At 47.0% G+C, this 20,711-nt stretch overlaps 1 protein-coding gene across 2 annotated transcripts in view; it reads left to right on the top strand.

The window, feature by feature from the left end:
- The first annotated feature begins 208 nt into the window (after positions 1-208).
- Positions 209-20,711, top strand: part of DRD2 (dopamine receptor D2) — a 76,590-nt gene continuing 56,087 nt past the window's right edge. Inside the window, exons 1-2 of one of the 2 annotated variants that reach the window (XM_043870446.1) lie at positions 209-309; positions 2,827-2,977. The gene's annotated coding sequence lies outside the window, so the exon portion shown is untranslated. Of the gene's footprint in view, positions 310-2,826; positions 2,978-3,688; positions 3,833-20,711 lie in introns of those variants that run through there. The other variant, XM_043927248.1, reaches the window with a different exon arrangement.

Raw genomic sequence — 20,711 nt, 5'->3', positions numbered from 1 at the left:
GCCCAGCCCCCGCTTTCTTCAGTCCCTTCACTAGGCTATTCTGACATGGGGTCATGGATCTCTCAGCAACATGGGTAACTAAGAACTCTCTCTCTAAGGTTTTCTGCACTTTGATAAAAATAATGAAGTCTAAAAAGGACACGTGCATTTTCTTTGTGCCCTGTACCTCCTCTGATCCAGAAAGATTGCCACCTTAGCATTCTCAGAGTTGTCTGCAACTGGGATAAGCACAAAATGACAAAAGGGAAGAGGACAAGAAAAGAAGCATTCCCAGAGTTTGAAAGTAACGACTCTGTTTTCATCTGTGAGGTAGGTTAAGAAATCTGAAAAGTAGGCTGGGACACCACAAAGAGTTGTGTGCATTTCTGTCAGCACTTCTCTGGTTGAAGTTTTCAGTGAGAGCAGAAAGCAGGCAAAACGTATTGATTGAGCACCGATATGCCGGTGGTCGTTCCCACTTAATTTCCACAATAACGCTGAGATAGGATCGGCATCCCCGCTTCACAAAATGAGGAAGCGAAGCGGGGGGCTGGGAGACATTCAGAACTTCCCCAAGGGCGTGGAATGTGGCGGTGAACTCCTGTGAGTCTCCAGCGATGCTGCTTCCCTGATCCGGCTCTGCTTCTAACCCCTCCAGTGAGGGCACGGCCCTCGTCTCCTGTGGAATGATTTCCAGAAAGGGCCCTTTGACAGCCTGTTTGTGTCTCTCTCTGTGGATGCAGGGTTTGACAGAGACCAGCAAGGGACTCTCCCTTCCAAGCCCCAGCCATGCCTCCTCCTCTGGCTCAGAAGCCATTCTTGGAGCACAGAGGGAGTTCTAGATTTTCCTTCCTGTTTGTTGGATCCATCCTTTGCTTCCTTGTTACCATGGGCCAGCAAAATTTCTACCTGCCTTAACCCATCCTCTGCCCCTAATAGTCATTGCTAAACATTGCTTTACCGTTTTCAAGGATAAAGAGTAGAAATAGAGGTATAGATACCACACCAGGAACAACTTCCTGACTCTGAGGTTCTGGAACATATGGAAACTCAAGGAGGCTCCTGTGGCCCCCTTTCCAGGAAAGCTGTAAGGAAAAGGGCCACCCTGACACTGCCCGGCCTGCTTGGACTGGGGACAGTTCTGCCTGGAACAGAGGGGAGGCACCCAATGATCTCCAGAGGGCCCTGCCACTCTGGGAAGCCTGAGTCTCCGGTACAGCCACCTGCTTGGCCACAGATGTTCCCTGTCATCAATCATTCAGGGCATCTGTTTGCTGTGCCACTTGTTTAAAGAGCGAGGCGTTTGCTAATTGAAAACTAAAAGATCCATCCGTCTCACTCAGAGCCAGCATGAAATCCACTCAGCCATGCAAGATCAGGGTGGAAAAGGCAGAACAGAGCTACCGCTAATGTATCTTTGGGTTGGCGCAGAGATGACCCACGGAGGTCATCTCCTATTTCCTGAGCAAGCCTGGCTCCCCTCCCCACCTTGTAGCAGCCAGGGGCTGCCCATGTTATCATTTCTCTAATACTTCCTCATCTATTATCCCCAGTGTACTCCAGAGAGATAGGTATTTTTAGCCCCAATTTATAGATGGGGGATCTGAGGCTTAGAGAGATTAAACTATTTATCCAAGGTCACACAACGGGTAGGTGACAGAAGCAGGACATCAACCCAGGTCTTCTGACTGGTCAGGAGAGGGGTGGCCTGTCCACTGTGTGGCTGTGGGCCTCGACTGATGCACAGGTGCTGAGCCAGGAGGTACCAAGTGCTTCTTTAAGTGGATTTTAAACGTCACTTGGGAAGAGTGATGTGAGGCTATGCAAGGCAGAACCCTGAGATTTCAACTATGTCTGCAATTTTTTATTGCTTTAATAGCAGACATGGCAAAATGTTAGGATTCCTGATTGTTATAATATCTCCCCATCAAGCCTGCAGGGAAATTGGAATGGTCCAGATCCACGTATAGCGCCAAAGGCATAGAGCAGGGGAAGAGACGTGTCACGCCACTAACGTTTCTTCCCTTCCCTCCGGTTGCCTCCAGAAATGATAGATGTGCTGGTCTGAGCCCCCAGAGACGGGGGACTGATGCAGAGCTGGATCTCCGTGGCATCTGGAAGGGATTCCATTTCTCTGTACCTCAGTTCTCTCTTGCAGAGTGATGAGTGGGATTTAGATGAATGTTAATTTGTTTTTCCAACTCTAATTCTTGATAATTGTGTGTGTCACTGAAGGAAATGCTGAGTCAAATTTAACCTTTAGGGCCTAGAGCCTCAAAGTCTTGGAGCGGCTTGACTCCAGCCACGATGGACTGACTCCCTGATATATAAGTCTAATTCTCCATGCTATTCCCCCCTGCCTGGAACACTGCCTTCTTCCCCCAAGGGAACTGGTATTTGCTTCTTCAATGCCTAGCTCCTGTCAGGCTTCCCTTTTTGTTTGTTCCATGGCACTGGTATAAGCTACAGGTACGTTGGCTTAAACTGGGAGGAGGTGAGAGCAGGAGCCTGGTTTCATTCCTCTTTGCGACCCTTGAATCTGACACAGCCTGGCAAAGGAAGGACAGTCAGTAACTACAGCTAACCCTTGAACAATGTGGGGGCTAGGGGTGCTAACCCTCAAAAATCAGCATTTAATATACAGTCCACCCTCCTTACCCACCTTCTCCATGAGTGGTTTGAACCAACCCCATATAATATAGGTGGTTTAGTCACTAAGTCATGACCTGCTCTTGCGACCCCATGGACTGTAGCCCATCAGGCTCCTCTGTCCATGTAGTAGTGTATTATTCACTGTTGAAAAATATCTCATTTTGATCTGTGATGTTCAAATTCCTGTTGTTCAAGGGCCAGTTCCTTGAAGTAAAGGGAAGAGGGAAAGGTGGGAAGGCGGTTCCTCTGCAGGCAAAGACCAGCGGCAGAGGACCAGCAGCAGAGCAGTCCTCGCCACCATCTCCCTTCCTCTCACTCCAACCCCTTACTGCTTCTGGAATCAAAGGTGAGCTGGAATCTCTGGGCCTCTTGAATTTCCATGTCAAGTCAGCTCCAAGCAGGCTTTCTTTCCCCTGGAAATGAGGTAAGCAACGGAACTGCTCTGACCAGAGCTTTGAAGAGATCCTGGATCTCTCCTTCTTCGACTCCCTGGATGGGAGGTGCCTCCCCCAACCCTTGTCCTCTGACTCCTCAAAGGAGGGAAGAGACAGGCGACGACAACACCTGTCCCCGCCGCCAGGCATTTACAGATTGCTACTTTGGGGGTGTGGTGGGACAGCTCAGTTCCTGCCTGGGCTCCATCTGCCTCAAAGTCAAGGATGGCGGCAATGCCCACCTGCCAGCGACTCGGGTGTTGCCGGCACTAGAGGCTCGCTTACCAACGGGGGCGGGACGGGGCGGGGCGGGGCCTGTCCCGGGGGCGTGGCCTGTTCCGGGGGCGGGGCTCGAGGCGCCCCGTGGTCCAGGCGGCCCCGCCCCGCCCTCCCGCGCTCCCCGCGCTCTCCGCGCTGGAGCGCCGCGGAGCTGTCCAGCTTTTCAGTGCCGGAGCCGGCCGCCTGCCGCGCGCAACGCGCCGCCTCCGCGCCAGGTCTCTGCGCCGCTCGCCCGCCCCGCGCCCTGCCGGCCCCGCCCCGCCCCGCCCCGCCGCGGCCGGTCCACTGCTCCCCGCGGGCCGAAGCCGGCCAAGCGGCTGCCCGCCGGGGCTCTGAACGGCGCGGCGGGGCCGGGAGCCAGGGACCCGCCGAGGAGAGCGGCGGCCCCGGACGGCTGCCGGAGGGGCGGCCGCGCGTGGATGCGGCGGGAGCCGGAAGCCTCGAGCAGCCGGCGCCGTCTCTGCCCCGGGGCGCCCTATGGCTTGAAGGTAAGCGCCGACAGGGTGCAGGACAGGCGGCCCGGGTCCAAGCAGGGTCAGTGGGAGAGGAGGAGGGAGCTCGAAGGGCGGCGCGGCTGGGACCAGAAGTTTGTCCGGCCACTCTGGCGCTCGTCTGCCCGGGGACCGCCCTGCCCTGCTCTTCCCGGACTCTCCGTCGGGCCGCTTCCCCGGGGACGAAGGTGAACATCGGCGGCTGTCCTCTCTCCCACCCTCTGAGCATCCTTCGCACTGCCCGCGTGCGAATTCTCGCTCCGGACACGGGCGGGCAGTGCCATGTAGCCTCCGGCGGAGCGCCGAGAGCGAACCCCGCGAAGCCGGGGCTTCGCAGGGCGGCCGGCTCCCGGACCATCTCGTGAGGGCACTTTTCGCCCGGCACCCAAGCCGGGAGCCCCCCGTGCGCGCGGCCAGAGTTCCGATCGCCCTGGAGGGAAAAGGGTTGTTCTTGGCAACTCTGCATTTGTGCGACCTGAGACTTTTCAGTTTCTAAGGACCGAAGCCAGTGATTCTAACTAATTGCTCTCACAGCCAATATGCCGCTGTCCTTGGTTCTGAATTTCCGTTCTTGGCCGTCTCTCCGTTTGTGGAGAGACGGAGGTTGGGGTTTCAGACCCATCTCAACCCGGGAATGGGGGTGACGATAGGCGCAGAGGCAATGGGTGATTCTCCTACTTTGGAATGGACCAAAAGCCCCGGTAGGGCGGTGTACAAAGACAAGAGGCAGCTGTAAGCGCCAGACAGAGCGCGTGTGCATCTCTGGCTGCCGCCGGTAGCCTGTGAGCCATTCCTCTTGAAGAGCAGAGGTTAGAGGGTGCCTGTGCATCTACACAACAGGCTTCGCCATGGACACAAGTCACAGCACTGCGCCTCCGTAGGGACAGGTCCTTTCTCTCAGCCTCGGGGAAGCTATCTGAGTGAATGAGTCACACTGTTCGCCTACCTCACACCCCACTACTTTTTGTCCTGGGGGGTCCTGAGGTTGGTAAGGTGCAAGACAGTTTGTGGATCCCTCTCTAGTTCCTTCTTCAGATCCAACCATTTCTGGATTTTGACCAGGCTATAAACCTTTCAGACTAATTCTTGCTCCTCCCCAGGACGACATCAACAGGGATTCTTACCCCATTGGATGCAAATGCTCTGCTTACCCCTGATTCATCCTGTGTCATTAGGACCACTTGAAAAAGAAATCATTTTTTGTTTCATTTTTCTCCCTGTTGCTGCTATTTAATGAAGGTGGACAGAAAGAGAGGCTTGTGGTGAATGTGACCAATTGCAAGAGAATTAGTGACCTGATTTGTTGTGTCCCAGTCCCCTGCCTTTGACTTGTCTGCTTAGTATTCAGGATTCCTGGCATATTTGACTGGGATGGGAGCTGCTGATGCTTTCTCTGAAATCAGACATCTGGTGGGAAGACATTTGAGAGGGTTAGACTGAGAGCCAAGTGAAGGCCACCATGGTTCTAGCCTTGGTCTCTTGAAGAACATTCTGAGTTCCTTCCGTCTTACCTGTACCTCCTGGGGGGAGGAATGTGCCTAGAACAGAGGAGATTCTGAATTATTATAGAGGTCTGGGACAGCATTTCTCTAAGGGCTGGGTTTTGTTTTAATAAACTCTCTGTATCTGAATCACCAGAGAAGCTAGTTTAAAATGCATGATTTTGTTTCTTGTCTGAAGAACAGCTGAATGATAGTCTCAAGCTGAGGCTCAGAAATGTATATTTTAACAGTATTTCTGGGTGATTCATATGTACACTGGGTTAAGAAATCATCTCTCATACAAGTTATTACTTCCTTAACTAGAGAGAACATGATTAAGGTCTTGAGTCAACCCCCCTGCCTTCTGCAGTTACACGTGTTAAATTCTTTGGTTGTGGGCTTGTGGATGAACCATCCTCCTGGTCCAGTCCCTTTGCTGTGATAGAGGTTGCAGCCCAGTCTCCTCCCACAGGATCTGCCTGGGCTTCCCTTTTTTTCTAAAACAGATTTTTGGTCTCTCTAAGAATCACCAATATGGGTTTACATTGACCTGTGTAAATACTAAGTCTCCTCTGGGGGCCAACCCAGTGTGTTTTCCCTCCCCTCCCCTTGTAGGGGAATCATCGTCGTTCAGTATGTTTATGCCGTGATCTGCTAACCCAACTGCTCCTGAAATGCCAAGGAGTGATTAGTTCAGCTTAGTAGCACACCATGTTCCCCAAGGCTGATAGCCATGTGTGCCCTATTGGCAGTGACATATTGACTGTATCGATCTGGTTCTTGTGCTCTATAAAAGCTGGGAAGCTTGTAGCGGTGAATAAGGCCAGTGATAAGGCTTGTGGGCTAGTCAGTTTTTTTCCTTCACCTGTAAGGTTGAATTATTTCTGTCTAGAATGTGCAGTGATATAGGAGAATCTGAACTTGGGAGAAAGCCTGTTTTTTCCTCCTACCAGTGGAAACAAAGGGAGCTCAGGATCTCATAAAAATTTGGCCTCACACATACCTGGGGCTGACCTGCTGAAGCTAGACTGGTCTAAGATCCCTGTTCTCTGTTTAAACATGTATCGGGGAAAGGCCTGTGGACTCGGTCTGCAGGGAGCTGGCTCCATCTTCCTTGCACGTGGAAGTTGTATTTCGGTGTTGGGGAAGAAGCTATGAACATAGCACAGGTGATGTGTGTGGTGAAGGTAGGGGGCAGAGCGTGATGAGACTGTCTTGAGTCAATCCTTCCCCTTCCAGTGACTCATACATTCTGACCTGCCACCCCTCATTTTGCCCTCCCATGTGGTGTAATACCCATGAATCTCCAACAGTGAAGGCTGAGGAAGGGAGAGGAGAATCAAAGTTGATTTATAATGCTGGGACCCCAAGCCATATCTCCAGCATCTCCCAGAATCAGATTGTGTATCGCAGGTCACAGCAACCTAAGATATGAGGGCTTGAAAAGAACAGGATGACTGCCCAGTCAGTTCCATTTCCCCTCAGACATAGTTACCAGGACTTTAAAATCCTTAGATTATTTGGACTTCCTCAGAAATCATTCTGGATGTTCCTGACTCCAAATACGGCAGCTTTTTCTTTAGTCCAGAAATATGGTTTCTGTCTCCTGTTAAGAAATTTCTCCAAAAACTGAGTGGTGCACACTTATAAAAAGAACTTATGGTTGCCAGGAGGAAGGGATAGTTATGGAATTTGGGGTGGACATGTCTACACTGCTGTATTTAAAATAGATAACCAACAAAGAGCTAATGTATAGCACAGGGAACTCTGCCGAATGTTATGTGGCAGCCTGGATGGGAGGGGAATTTGGGGGAGAATGGATGCATGTATATTTGTGGCTGAGTCCCTTCAGCTGTCCACCTGAAACTGAAGCTATTGCAACATTGTTAATCAGCTACACCCCAACACAAAATTAAAAGTTTAAAAAAATAAAAAAGTAGGAGATTAACTTAAAAAATATAGCCTGTAAATAAATTTCTTTAAAAGAAAAAAAGTGGTGTAAGCTTTGCAGTTCCAGTGCACCAGGATTGAGCTTGGCAATCAAAGCTTCTCTGTCTTATCAAGAGCCCTGCTAGCAGGAGAGCATCCTGCATCTAGGAAGTACTTGGAAACTACAGGCAGCAGAAAGGGCTCAGCTTCCCAGTAGGCGTCCTCCTCTGTGTGTGGCCTCTCACTTAGATGACCCCCAGTGTCATAGTTCCTTCCTTTCACCCCCCAGTAGGGCCTCTTACGGCCCTGGGAAGACTACAGCATTTGCTTTGGGATTCTGTATGAACTCTCAAGGTTACTACATAGAGCCACTAAGCAAGTTACTTATTTACCAATTCTGGGTGGTAGACTGATATTATCTCCAGCCTATTTAATTATTGCAGCAGTGTTGGAATCCGATGTTAATATACTGCTGCCTCTAACCTGTCCCTGTCACCAGTGTAATGGAAGATTTCTTTCTTGTTTTGTTTTTTTAAAAAACAATAGAATCATATTATCTAAATGCATAGGCTTGGAAAATAGCTTGATTATAGTGTCAGTACATGTGGGTGGAGGAGTAAAACTCCACGATCCAGCCACTTGGTTTGTTCCTGTTTGGGTCCAGAGAAAGGAGAGAAATTTGCCCTTCTGGTCTTGTACATTTCCCCTCTTCTTCTCCCTTTCACATCAATCTGATGAATGAGGTAAATCAACACCCTTGGCAGGTGGGAAGCCCCCTGGAGGGTGCAACCTCCTTTCTCCCTAGGAGACCTGGGAACGTGTCTCTGGAGGAGCAGAGGCCCCTGCTGGCTTCAGCGAACAGAAAGGAGCCAGAGACAATGCCCTCGGGCCTGGGGATTCCCCCTTCCCAGGGATAGAAAAGGCTGTGCCCACGCAGGGTCCCAAACTCAGAGCCCTGGACGCCGTGGGGGCCTCTGAGAGTGTGGGGCCAGCGTCATGGATGTGGGAGCTGAGGAAAGTGAATTCTTGAGGGCCCTTGGAAGCAGTTGATGTTCAATATGCATGTGTAAGGCATCAGTGTGGCGCAGATGGGTGATTTGTCGTAATCCGATGGCACCTGTGAGGATTTGCACTTTTTCCAGGAACAGACAGGGCAGGAGGCGTCAGCCCCTCACCACACAGACCCGCCCACAGAGCTGCAAGCATCCTGATGACATGGCAGCCGACTTTCCCTAGAATAAGTGATCCAACAGTAGAAGAAGGTGGAAATCATGTCTCCAGTGATGGCGGGATGGGAGGGAGGGGGAAGAAGGGAGGACCCCTGGCTTTCCCTGGAGCCCTCTGAGTGATGTCATTGTGTTCCCAGACAGAGGATGATGGTTAAGTGAAGTCAGACAGATTCGGCCCCGAGGGGCCTTGTCGATAAGCCTGCAGTCAGCCCGGGCAGTCAGCCCGGGCAGACCCAGCTTCCAGGGCACTGAGGTTCAGCACCTAGAATGGCAGCCACAGTCCCCAAGGACATCCCCCTGCAGATGTCTGGGAGCCAAAGTGAGTCGTGGGGCACGTGCATTTGTCACCGGGCTCCTTCAGAACGTGCCTCATTTGCACCCCCACCTTGTTGTTATTGTTTAGAGTCTAAGTGGCCCAGCAGGGGAAAGGCATTAGAAATGAAATTATGTTTGTTACACGCTGTATAATTGCCTCCTCTCCTTTCTGTTACCCCAGGCAGCAACATCACTAGCAATTCCCCTGGAACCTTTGGTCTGGAAAAGTGGCTTACTCACAGGCTTCCTTACAAGGGCTGCTCTGAACAAGTGACCCCGCTCACCAGTCCCTCTGTCACTGACCTAATCATCGTAACAGCCACTTTGCTCTGTGCAGGACACTGTGACATGTGTTTTTTATTTCACATGACATGTGTTTTTTATTTCAACTCCCATTCCCACGACAACTCTAGGAAACAGGCACTGTTATTATCCCCATCTTACAGAAGAAGTGTGGCCTTAGAGAGGTAGGTAGCTTGCACAAGGTCATGGCTAATGAGGGGATTCAAAGCCAGACCGTCTGATGCTAAAACAGTGCTTCTCTCTAAGTGGCATACAGAATGGGGGAAGAGAATATGGATAAGAAGTGGCATACAGAATGAGGGAAGAGAATATGGATAAGAAGGCATTTTCTTCGATAAACTGGGGTGACTGTGACCTTTGCATATGAAGGCAGGAAAGGAGGAGATAGCAGAGGGGAAAGAAAGGATGAAATAACTTCTTGGGATTCTGAAAGCTGAGGACCATCCAGGAAGTAGCTCGGCAACTAGATCTAGGTGTTTTTGGATGAAATGCACTAGGAATGAACCTCAACAAGTCCTGGGGGTAGAGGTGGAAGAGGTAGGAGCAGGAGGAGGCCTGGGGGTGGAGGAGCAGGAGAGTATGGACTGATACAAGCTTTCCTGAAAAACACTGATAATATCACCTCCTGTTTCACACCTCTCCAAGGTGAACTGAACTGTCCAAAACCGGTAAAACCCAGACTTCTTCCAACCTTTAGGCCTTTGGTGTTGCTTTCTTATTATCACAGGATGAAAACTTGTTACATCTCCAAGACTAAACTCCTAGATTTTCCAGAGGCAGCAGGGGAGTGGGGCAGGGGGGTAGCATGGCCTGGGACCCTGCACAGATGCAGGAATGACTCATGGGAGCTGGGTGGGCGGTCAGTGCTTTTCTGGTGGATGAAGGCAGTAGAGGTCCAGTAGCCCTGAGCAGGGTACTTGGCCACATTGATTTCTTCAGGAATAAAATCATGGGATTGAGATTCAGCAGCACAGAAGGCTCCACTGAAGTGATGAGATAATGGTGTTCACCTCGTAATGAGCTGGAAGACTTCCAGACCATTGTGTTGAATCTCCCCATGAATTCTATGAATGATACTCACCAGCATTTGTTCCCTTTTTTAAACCCTTTAAAAACAATATAGTGTGGTGGTTACAGCTGTGGGCTCTGGGGTAACACTGCCAGTGTTCAAATCCTGACTCTAAATACTGAACTGAACTGATGGTACCTTAAACAAGTTGGTTAACCTCTATCACCTTGAGTTTCTCATCTATAAGTGGGTATATTAATACTGACTTCATTGGGTTGTGGTGATTGATTAAGGCATTTAGATGTAAGACATTTGGGAGTCCCTGACAAAAAGAAACACTGTATAAATGTTAACTCCAATGACTGTTAGTTATTATTAAGAAACTTTAAGAGGAACATTTTCAGCTGTTTTTCTTCTGCACGAATTCAGCCTCTGATTTTACATGTCTGAAATTAAGCATGTTTTTAGAACTTTCACAGACTTCAAGCTTACCTTTCTTTCTTCCATTCTATTTATCTGCACCACAATTCTTTGGCACTTGCCTGTCGAAAGCTCTTACTCATCTTGAGCGAGAGGGGTTCAAGTTGCTTGTCATCCCTTTGAATTAGGTTCCGCTGAGCTCCCATCTTACCACGCACAAGCCGGGAGGAGGCGTTGGCCTTCGTGGTGATGCTTTGGCACAGCCTCCGTTTTCTTCCTGGCTTCTCAGGCCCTCCATCTGCCTCCTCGTGATTGGAATCTTCTTGATTGTCATTGTCACATGGTGTGGTGCACTCTGGCACAGACCACTTTTTATTATAAATGAAAAACAAAGAGAATATATTGGTGCCCAAGGACAAGGAGATTTTTCTTTTTCTAAAATCTCCAAAGCTGGTGGAAATGCACATTCTCCATCTTTTGGAGTCATTAACGGCAGGAGCAAATGCTACCCATTTTTTTTTTTAGATGAAGTATGGGACCTGTCTGAGAAAGGAGGATGGAACACGATAGCTGCAGCCTTAAGAGTCTCCAGTCATGAAAGAAACACCCTCTTTTGGGCTTTTTCTTTTCTCATGAAGCCTTCCTTGGGTAGCATTCTTTCTTAATTGACACATATACTTCTAGGCAATTAAAAAGGCTTACTGTTTAACCATGGTAGGGGATTTCTGAGGCCACACTGGTATTCTGTTCCCTGACCATCTTCCTTAGGTCATGTGGCCACTCCTTTCTTAGACTCTGGGCTCCCTCTCCTCTTTCATTTATTAATGGCAGGATCAACAAGAGAAATGTGCTGGCAAGCAGGAACCAGCATCCAGGGTCCCAAATGGAAGAAGTCAGGTACCCTAAAATGGATCCATGTTTCCATACATTGCCTTGAGCAATGTGTACAGCGGAAGGCCTGGAATTGCTGTTGATGACTTGTGACACAAAGTCTGCCTTCTGGCCAGTCGTCTCTGGCCAGCCAAAGAGGGCGGGGGGAGATGATGACTGCTCTCCATAGATCCATGCTGCTGCCACACATCCTGCATTCTTGCTGAGTTTCATTCTGTGGTAACCAGCCTCCAAGATGACCCTCAATACTCCCTGCCTTCTGGTATTCATGTTATTTTGTAATCTTCTCTTACATGAAGTAGGGCAGACCTGTGTAACAATAGAATAATGCATCAATGACAGATTGTGACTTCTGAGGATAGATCATGAAAGATATCATGATTTCCACCTTCTTCTGCTGTTGGATCACTTATTCTAGGGAAAGTTGGCTGCCATGTCATCAGGATGCTTGCAGCTCTGTGGACGGGTCTGCGTGGTGAGGGACTGAAGCCTCCTGCCAATAGCCACATGAATGAACCATCTTGGAAGCCCATCTCCCCTCCCCTGACAAGCCTTCAGATGACCGTGGCCGCCTCCAAGGTTTTAACCACACCTTTTGAAAGACCCTGAGCCAGAACCACCTGACTGAGCTGCCTGAATTCCTGACCCACAGGAGCTATAAGATAATAAATTTTTGTTGTCTTAAATTGCTAGGATTTGGAGTAATTTATTATACCTAGTAGAAAACTAATGCACGCTCTGAAATTATTCAAACTTTTCTTCTACAGTGACATGGAGTCTATTTGCTCAATTGTGTCCGACTCTTTGTGACCCCATGAACTGTAGCCCTCCAGGCTCCTCTGTCTATGGGGTTTTCCAGGCAAGACTACTGGAGTGGGTTGCCATTTCCTTCTTCAGGTGATCCACCCAACCCAGGGATCGAACCCAGGTCTCCTGCATTGCAGGTGAATTCTTTACCTTCTGAGTCACCAGGAAAGCCCTTTAAATCACTAGGATTTGGAATAATTTATTATGCATAGTAGGAAACCAACACACACTTGGAAATTATTCAAACTTTTCTTCTACAGTGACGTGGAGTCTCTTCATTCTCCATGTGTAAAGACGGATTCCTCTCATTGGATTAAAACTGCCTCTGTGAGTTTTAAGGGGTGCTCTCTTGCTTGTTATTTTAGGATTCTAAATCACTCATGTTTCACACATTGCGGTCATGAACTTCTCAGCCACCATCATCCCAAGACCAGGCTGCTGATTTCTGTATTCTGCCTTCCTGTACGCAGTCTTGCAAGAATGACTTCTGATGTGGCAGCCATTCAACATACATTTCACTTCTCATTCTTTCATTGAGCAAAAATCATTGAGAAGCTACTACATACTAGGTACTCATTTTGGTGCATTGCAAATGCACCAATGACGAAACAAAGATCCCTGCACACATTCTGGTGGCAGGAGAAAAATGATAAACAATAAGTATAAAGAATGAATTCATGAATGTGTTAGAAGGCAATAAGTACTTGGAAAAAGACAAAATTGATTAGGATTAGGTGATGTGGAGTGCTGAAGGGTGGGAGGAAAGGAAGGTTTGCATTATTAAATAGGTGGTCAGGATGGACGTCATTGAGAAAGTGACATGTGAAAAATGACACAGGATATGGGAAAGTGAGCTACGTATATATCAGAAGGAAGAGCATTCAAGGCAGAGGGAGTCTACAGTCTACATGAATTTTTAAGCATTTTAAGTAATTGTCTTATTCCCTAAAGAGCAACAGTAATAATAAGCTGCATTTGGAACTCCATTTTCATTTTTAAAACCCATGAGACAATAGTAATTTCTTTCATTTGTAACTCACTTTCACATATTGTTGTTCAGTCACTAAGTCACGTCTAGCCCTTTGTGACTGCATGGACTGCAGCATGCCAGGCTTTCCTATCCTTCACTGTCTCCCAAAGCTTGCTCAAATTCATGTCATTGAGTTGGTGATACTATCTAATCATCTCATCCTCTGCCACCCTCTTCTCCTTTTGCCTTCAATCTTTCCCAGCATCAGGGTCATTTCTAATCAGTTGTCTCTTCACATCAGGTGGCCAAAGTACTGGAGCTTCAGCTTTAGCATCAGTCTTTCCAGTGAATATTCAGGACTGATTTCCTTTAGGATTGACTGGTTTGATCTCCTTGCAGTCCAAGGGACTCTCCAACACCACACTTCAAAAGTATCCATTCTTTGGCACTCAGCTTTCTGTATGGTCCAACTCTCACATCCATGCATGACTACTGGAAAAACCATAGTTTTGACTAGATGGACCTTTGTCAGCAAAGTAATGTCTCTGCTTTTTAATATGCTATGTTTGTCATAGCTTTTCTTCCAAGGACCAAGTGTTTTTTAATTTCATGGCTACAGTCACCATCTGTAGTGATTTTGGAGCCCAGGAAAATAGTCTGTTATTGTTTCCAATGTTTCTCCATCTATTCGCCATGAAGTGATGGGACCAGATGCCATGATCTTAGTTTTCTGAATGTTGAGTTTTAAGTCAGCTTTTTCACTCTCCTCTTTCACTTTCATCAATGAAACTTTCACTTTCATCACCTCATCACTTTCATCTTTAGGTCCTCTTCACTTTCTGCCAGAAGGGTGGTATCATCTGCATATCTGAGGTTGTTGATATTTCTCCCTGCAGTCTTGATTCCAGCTTGTGCTTCATCCAGCCTGGCATTTCACATGATGTGCTCTGTGTATAGGTTAAATAAGCAGTGTGACAATATACAGCTTTGACATACCCCTTTCCCAATTTGCAACCAGTCTGTTTTTCCATGCCTGGTTCTAACTGTTGCTTCTTGACCTCCATACAGATTTCTCAGGAGGCAGGTGTTCCCATCTCTTGAAAAATTTTCACAGTTTGTTGTGATCCACACAGTCAAAGGCTTTAGCATAGTCAATGAAGCAGAAGTAGATGTTTTTCTGGAATTCTCTTGCTTTTTTAAATGATCCAGTGGATGTTGGCAATTTGATCTCTGGTTCCTCTGCCTTTTCTAAATCCAGCTTGAACAACTGAAAATTCTCGGTTCATGTACTGTTGAAGCCTAGCTTGGAGAATTTTGAGCATTACTTTGCTAGCGTGTGAGATGAATGCAATTGTGCGGTACTTTGAACATTCTTTGGCATTGCCTTTCTTTGGGATTGGATTGAAAACTGACCTTTTCCAGGCCTGTGGCCACTGCTGAGTTTTCCAAATTTTCTGGCATATTGAGTGCAGCACTTTAACAGCATCATCTTTTAGGATTTGAAATAGCTCAACTGGAATTCCATCACCTCCTCTAGCTTTGTTCATAGTGATGCTTTCTAAGGCCCACTTGACTTCACATTCCAGGATGTCTGGCTCTAGGTGAGTGATCACACCATCGTGATTATCTGGTCATGAAGATCTTTTTTGTATAGTTCTTCTGTGTTTTCTTGCCACCTCTTCTTAATATCTTCTGCTTCTGTTAGGTCCATATCATTTCTGTCCTTTATTGAACCCATCTTTGCATGAAATGTTCCCTTGGTATCTCTAATTTTCTTGAAGAGATCTCTAGTCTTTCCCATTCTGTTGTTTTCCTCTATTTCTTTGCATTGATCACTGAGGAAGGCTTTCTTATCTGTCCTTGCTATTCTTTGGAAATTTGCATTCAGATGAGAATATCTTTCCTTTCTCCTTTGCCTTTAGCTTTGCTCCTTTTCTCAGCTATTTGTAAGTCCTCCTCAGACAACCATTTTGCCTTTTTACATTTCTTTTTCTTGCAGATGGTATTGATCATGACCTCCTATACAATGCCACGAACCTCTGTCCATAGTCCTTCAGGCACTCTGTCTATCAGATCTAATCCCTTGAATCTATTTGTCACTTACACTGTATAATCATAAGGGATTTGATTTAGGTCATACTTGAATGGTCTATGGTTTTCCCTAGTTTCTGTAGTTTAAGTCTGAATTTGGCAATAAGGAGTTCATGATCTGAGCCATAGTCAGCTCCCAGTCTTGTTTTTGCTGACTGTATACAGCTTCTCCATCTTCGGCTGCAAAGAATATAGTCAATCTGATTTCGGTATTGACCATCTGGTGATGTCCATGTATAGAGTCTTCTCTTGTGTTGTTGGAAGAGGTTATTTACTATGACCAGTGCGTTCTTTTGGCAAAACTCTGTTATCCTTTGCCTTGCTTCATTTGGTACTCCAAGGCAAAGCTTGCCTGTTACTCCAGGTATCTCTTGACTTCCTACTTTTGCATTCCAGTCTCCTATCATGAAAAGGACATCTTTTTTTGGTGTTAGTTCTACAAGGTCTTGTAGGTCATCATAGAACCGTTCAACTTCAGCTTCTTCAGCATTAGTGGTTGGGGCATAGACTGGATTACTGGGATGTTGAATGGCTTGCGTTGGAAACAAACATGAGATCATTCTGTCATTTTTGAGATTGCAGACTCTTTTGTTGACTGTGAGAGCTACTTCATTTCTTCTAAATGATTCTTGCTCACAGTAGTAGATATAATGGCCATGTGAATTAAATTCACCCATTCCAGTCTACTGGATTCCTAAAATTAGTTCACTGATTCCTAAAATGTCAGTGTTCACTCTTGCCATCTCCTGTTTGACCACTTTCAATTTACCTTGATTCATGGACCTAACATTCCAGGTTCCTCTGCAATATTGCTCTTTACAGCATTGTGCTTTACTTCCATCACCAGTCACATCCCCAACTGGTCATTGTTTTTGCTTTGGCTCCGTCTCTTCATTCTTTCTGGAGTTATTTCTCCACTCTTCTCCAGTAGCATATTGGTCACCTTGGGAGTTCATCTTTCAATGTGATATCTTTTTACCTTTTCATACTGTTCATGAGGTTCTCAAGGCAAGACTACTGAAGCGTTTTGCCATTCCCTTCTCCAGTGGACCATATTTTGTCAGAACTCTCCACCATGACCTGTCCATCTTGGGTGGCCCTACATGGCATGGCTCATAGTTTCATTGAGTTAGACAAGACTGTGGTCCATGTGATCAGTTTGGTTAGTTTTTTGTGACTGTGGTTTTCATTCTGTCTGCCCTCTGGTGGATAAGAATAAGAGGCTTGTGGAAGCTTGCTGATGGGAGAGACTAACTGTGGGGGAATCTGGGGCTTGTTCTGATGGGTGGGGCCATACTAAGTAAATCTTTAATCCAATTTTCTGTTGATGGGCGAGGCTGTGTTCCTTCCCTGTTGTTTGGCCTGAGGTCAAACTATGATAGGGGTAATTGTAGTAATGGTGACCTCCTTCCAAAGGACTACGCCCACACTGTTTTATTCGGTGCCCCTGACCCTGAAGCAGGCCACTCTCGATCCATGCCTCTGCCTCCTCCAGAGACTCCTGGACACTCACAGGCAAGTCTTGCTCAGTCCTTTGTGAGGACACTGCTCCTTGCTCCTGGGTCCTGGTGTTTGCAAGGTTTTGTTTGTGCCCTCTAAGAGTTTGTTTCCCCAGCCCTGTGGAAGTTCTGTAACCCAGTTCCACTGGCCTCCAAAGTCAAATTCCCTGGGGGTTCTCAGGCCCTTTTTCTGATCCCCAGATTGGGAAATCTGTTGTGGGTCCTAGAACTTTCTTAACAGTGTGAGATTTCTTTGGTATAATTGTTCTGCACTTTGTGGGTCATCTGCTTGGCAGCTCTATGTTGGGGCTAATGGTGACCTCCTCCAAGAGGGCTTATGCCACACGCTGTGTGTCCCAGGTCTGCTGCAGCCAGAGCCCCTGTCCCCGTGGCAGATCACTGCTGATGTGTGCCTCTGCAGGAGACACTCAAACACTCAAAGGCAGGTCTGGCTCACATTCTGTGGGATCTCGGTCCTGGTGCACACACGGTTTTGTTTGAGCCCTCCGAGTGTCTCTGGTGGGTATGGGTTTGATTCTAAAAGTGATTTCACCCTTCCTAACACCTTGTTGGGGCTTCTCCTTTGCCCTTGGATGTGGGGTATCTTTTTTTGGTGGGATCCAACATTCATCCGGTCAATGGTTATTTAGCAGCAAGTTGCAATTTTGGAATTCTCGCAGGGGAAGATGAACACACGTCCTTCTACTCTGATGACAATTCTTGTGCTCCTTTCTTATATTGCCATCTTAATGTTCAATGCTAATCTCTCAGTGATGCATTTCTTGTCTTCCCCACCTGACTGAGATCTCCTTGAATCAGAGAGTCTGTCTCAAATTTCTCCTGAAGCTATTATAAATGAAAATGATGTTAAGCCCTTGGTAGTCACTTAAATTGTTGACTGAGGGAGTGGGTGAGTGACAGTTTACCTCTCATGGCCACACTTACTTGAAGCCCAGCAAGGATGTCTGCTGTATCTGGGGAATCCCCTACAGGCGGAGGGGTTCAGCAAGATGCTTCATCTCTCTTTCATCATCAGCCAGCACTCTTTGGGTACCTTCATCAATGAGCATCTTATAGTTTGGTTAGAAAATCTTCACAGTTGTGGGCATGGAAGTAGGGGTTATTGAATAGTTGGAGCCTGCTTCAATCAGACATGTATATAGAGAAGAAGGTATTGGGTGAACTGTCAAGGAAACACATACAGATGTGTTGGTCCAGATCAGCCTGGCGGCCTGAAAACAAACAGAATGGAACACTCCTTGGGAGTGGTCTTTGGGGCTTTAGGTGGTTTGTTCTGAAGCTGGAATTTAGAGATTGGGGAACTAGGCTGAGCCTTTAGTTTAAAAAGTACAGAGAAATCCATGGCTGATTCATGTCAATGTATGGCAAAAACCACTAAAATATTGTAAAGTAATTAGCCTCCAATGAATAAAAATAAATGGAAAAAAAATAAAGAAAAAAGAATAAAGCTGGAAGCAGAAAAAATAAATAAATAAAAAGTATAGAGAAAAAAAAAAAGTATAGAGAAGCAATAATTACCTAAGACCCTTATTTATTAAGTAGTAATAGTTTAAACCTTCTTCTAAAATCACTTCTAAAAAATGAGATACTTACTGCCTGCCCATCTAACTATTCAATATAACAAAGTGATTCAGAAGATGATCTTGGGAGCCAGACTGATACAGGCTCAGACCTGTGTTCTGCCAGAAACCTCAGTCAAATTACTATAACCCCTTTGAGATCAGCATTTTTCTTTCATAGACTGGGGATGACCGTGACACTTGCTTCATAAGGTTTTATAGGAAGTGAATGAATCATGCACATAAAGTACTTAGCCTAGTGCCTGACATGTGGCAAACTTCTAGTAAACATTCTCTATCATCATTCTATCATAATTAGTAGGAAGCATTTAAATGTCCACAGGATCCTTCCCAATTTCCAAGTTTTATCTTCTCTCTACTGGAGGGAAGAAGGATGTCATTGCAGGTGAGGGAATTAGACAAGTTGGGATTTGACTCATAGAGCATTATCCTTGGAAGGACCCACTGTCACACAGCAAGAGAGCAGAGCAGAGCAGGACTAGGATTCACCTCTGCTCCCCAGGGCCTTTTCTGCCATATCCTGCTGTCACCAACCTCAGGTTAGAGCATGGAGTATTCAAGGAACTCAAAGAAACTGAGTGCTGAAGAATGGAGTTTGAGCTGGGCATGGTAGATCCCCTGGAGAAGGGAATGGCCCACTCCAGTATTCTTGCCTGGAGAAGTCCATGGACCAGGCTACAGTCCATGGGGTCGCAAAGAGAATGGACATGACGAGAGTGACTAACACAACAGTCCCAGGTGAGACCAGAGACAGGGGCAGGGGCCAGACTAGGAACCCTGAAGCTTTTGTGAAGGAGACTGGACTCCATCCTGAGGGCAACAGAAGTCATCTCAACGGGTTGGGTTTTAGGCAGTAGAATAACTCAGTTGATCTTATTTGCATTAAAATAAAAATCACAGAGGCTGCCCAGTGGGAGACCTGATGGTAGAGAAGGAAGTTGGAAGCAGAGCGGTGAGGAGAGTTTCCAGTTGTCTGGGACAGTCGTGCTGGAGGCTGGTGGGCAGTGGAGATGGAAAGATAGGGGTGATTTGAAAAATTATTTAAAATTCAATAGAACTTGATGATTGATGGACCAAGGAAGATGAAAGCAAGGGAGAAGGCAAGGATGATTTAAGGACAACGAAGCAAGGAAATTAAGGGTATTTGTAAAAGTGTCTGAATGTTGGGCTAGAAATCTGATTCAGCTAGAAAGGAAAGTGGAGACTGTGGATATTAAAGGGGAATTGGAATCGGTGGACTGATGGCATGGATGAGGTCAGTGACCCACTATACTTGGAGTAATTGGTCGACTGAACTGGGATGCAGAGAGAGAGAATGAAATGTGGTCACACAGAGAGAGAACAAAGTTTCTGACTTCAGAGAGGAGCAGTCCTAGCAGATGACAAGGTCCAGGATACAATCATGAAAATAGGTGAACTGAAGTGGAACATGTACTGGAGATGGGGGGTGGGGAGGGTCAAGGAGCTGAGAGGCCAAGATACTTGAAGCTGATTCCACCCAGTCAGTGGCAGGACATGGACTGGTGTGGAAGATGTTGAGCTACATGCCAGTCATCAGTGAAGTAGGGGATGTGACTGGGAATCTGTGGGTGACCCTGACAGAGGGATGGAGGGGTCATGGAAGGGTGGCAGGTACCTCAAGAGAACAGGGTCTTGTGAGAGGGTGGGTGAGGTGGTCATGAGTCACAGGGAAGGGATGTGGGGGAAGAAGTGCCCTGGTAGAGGCTAGGAGGGGAGGAGCCCCCTCCTGGGACCCAGTACCCACCTTTTTCAGACCTCAACACACCAGATTTCTCCTCACTCCCTCACTAGCTCATGAACTCATTGGATTACATTCTTCTCTTTATCTAAAGAGAGTGGAAGAGAAAGATGACAAGAAAAGAGAGAGAAAAAAAAAAAAGGGTGGTGTGATGGTATAAAGCTGTGGATTAGAGAGGTGAAAGGGTTGGATATTACAAGGAAGAGGAACAAAAAGGATCTGTGCACACTCGTTCCTCTGTGCTCACTGTCCCACACTCAGCCCCTGAGTATGTTGTTTTCTCTGCCTGAATGCTCCAGCCCTTGACCTGAAAGACTGACTTTTAGTCAGCTTTAAACTGAGCAGAGGCATCACCTCTTACAGGCAGTCTTCAATGATTTCCCCTATACTATTCCACCAGCCTAGGCTAGGGACCTTTCTTCATATTACCATAGGAAGAAGTGTAAGATTTATCATGGTGTACTGTAATTGCCTGTTTACTTGTCCCTTTCCCCACTAGATAATAAATTCCTCAAAGGCAAAAATGCAGTCCTTACTTTTCTAGGCTTAGGTACCAGCTTCACTAAATTCCA

The sequence above is a fragment of the Cervus elaphus genome, chromosome 1 (genome assembly GCF_910594005.1).
Source record: "Cervus elaphus chromosome 1, mCerEla1.1, whole genome shotgun sequence".
Taxonomy (NCBI): domain Eukaryota; kingdom Metazoa; phylum Chordata; class Mammalia; order Artiodactyla; family Cervidae; genus Cervus; species Cervus elaphus.
Note: the sequence above shows the minus strand (reverse complement) of the source record. Positions and strands in the feature narration are given on the sequence as shown.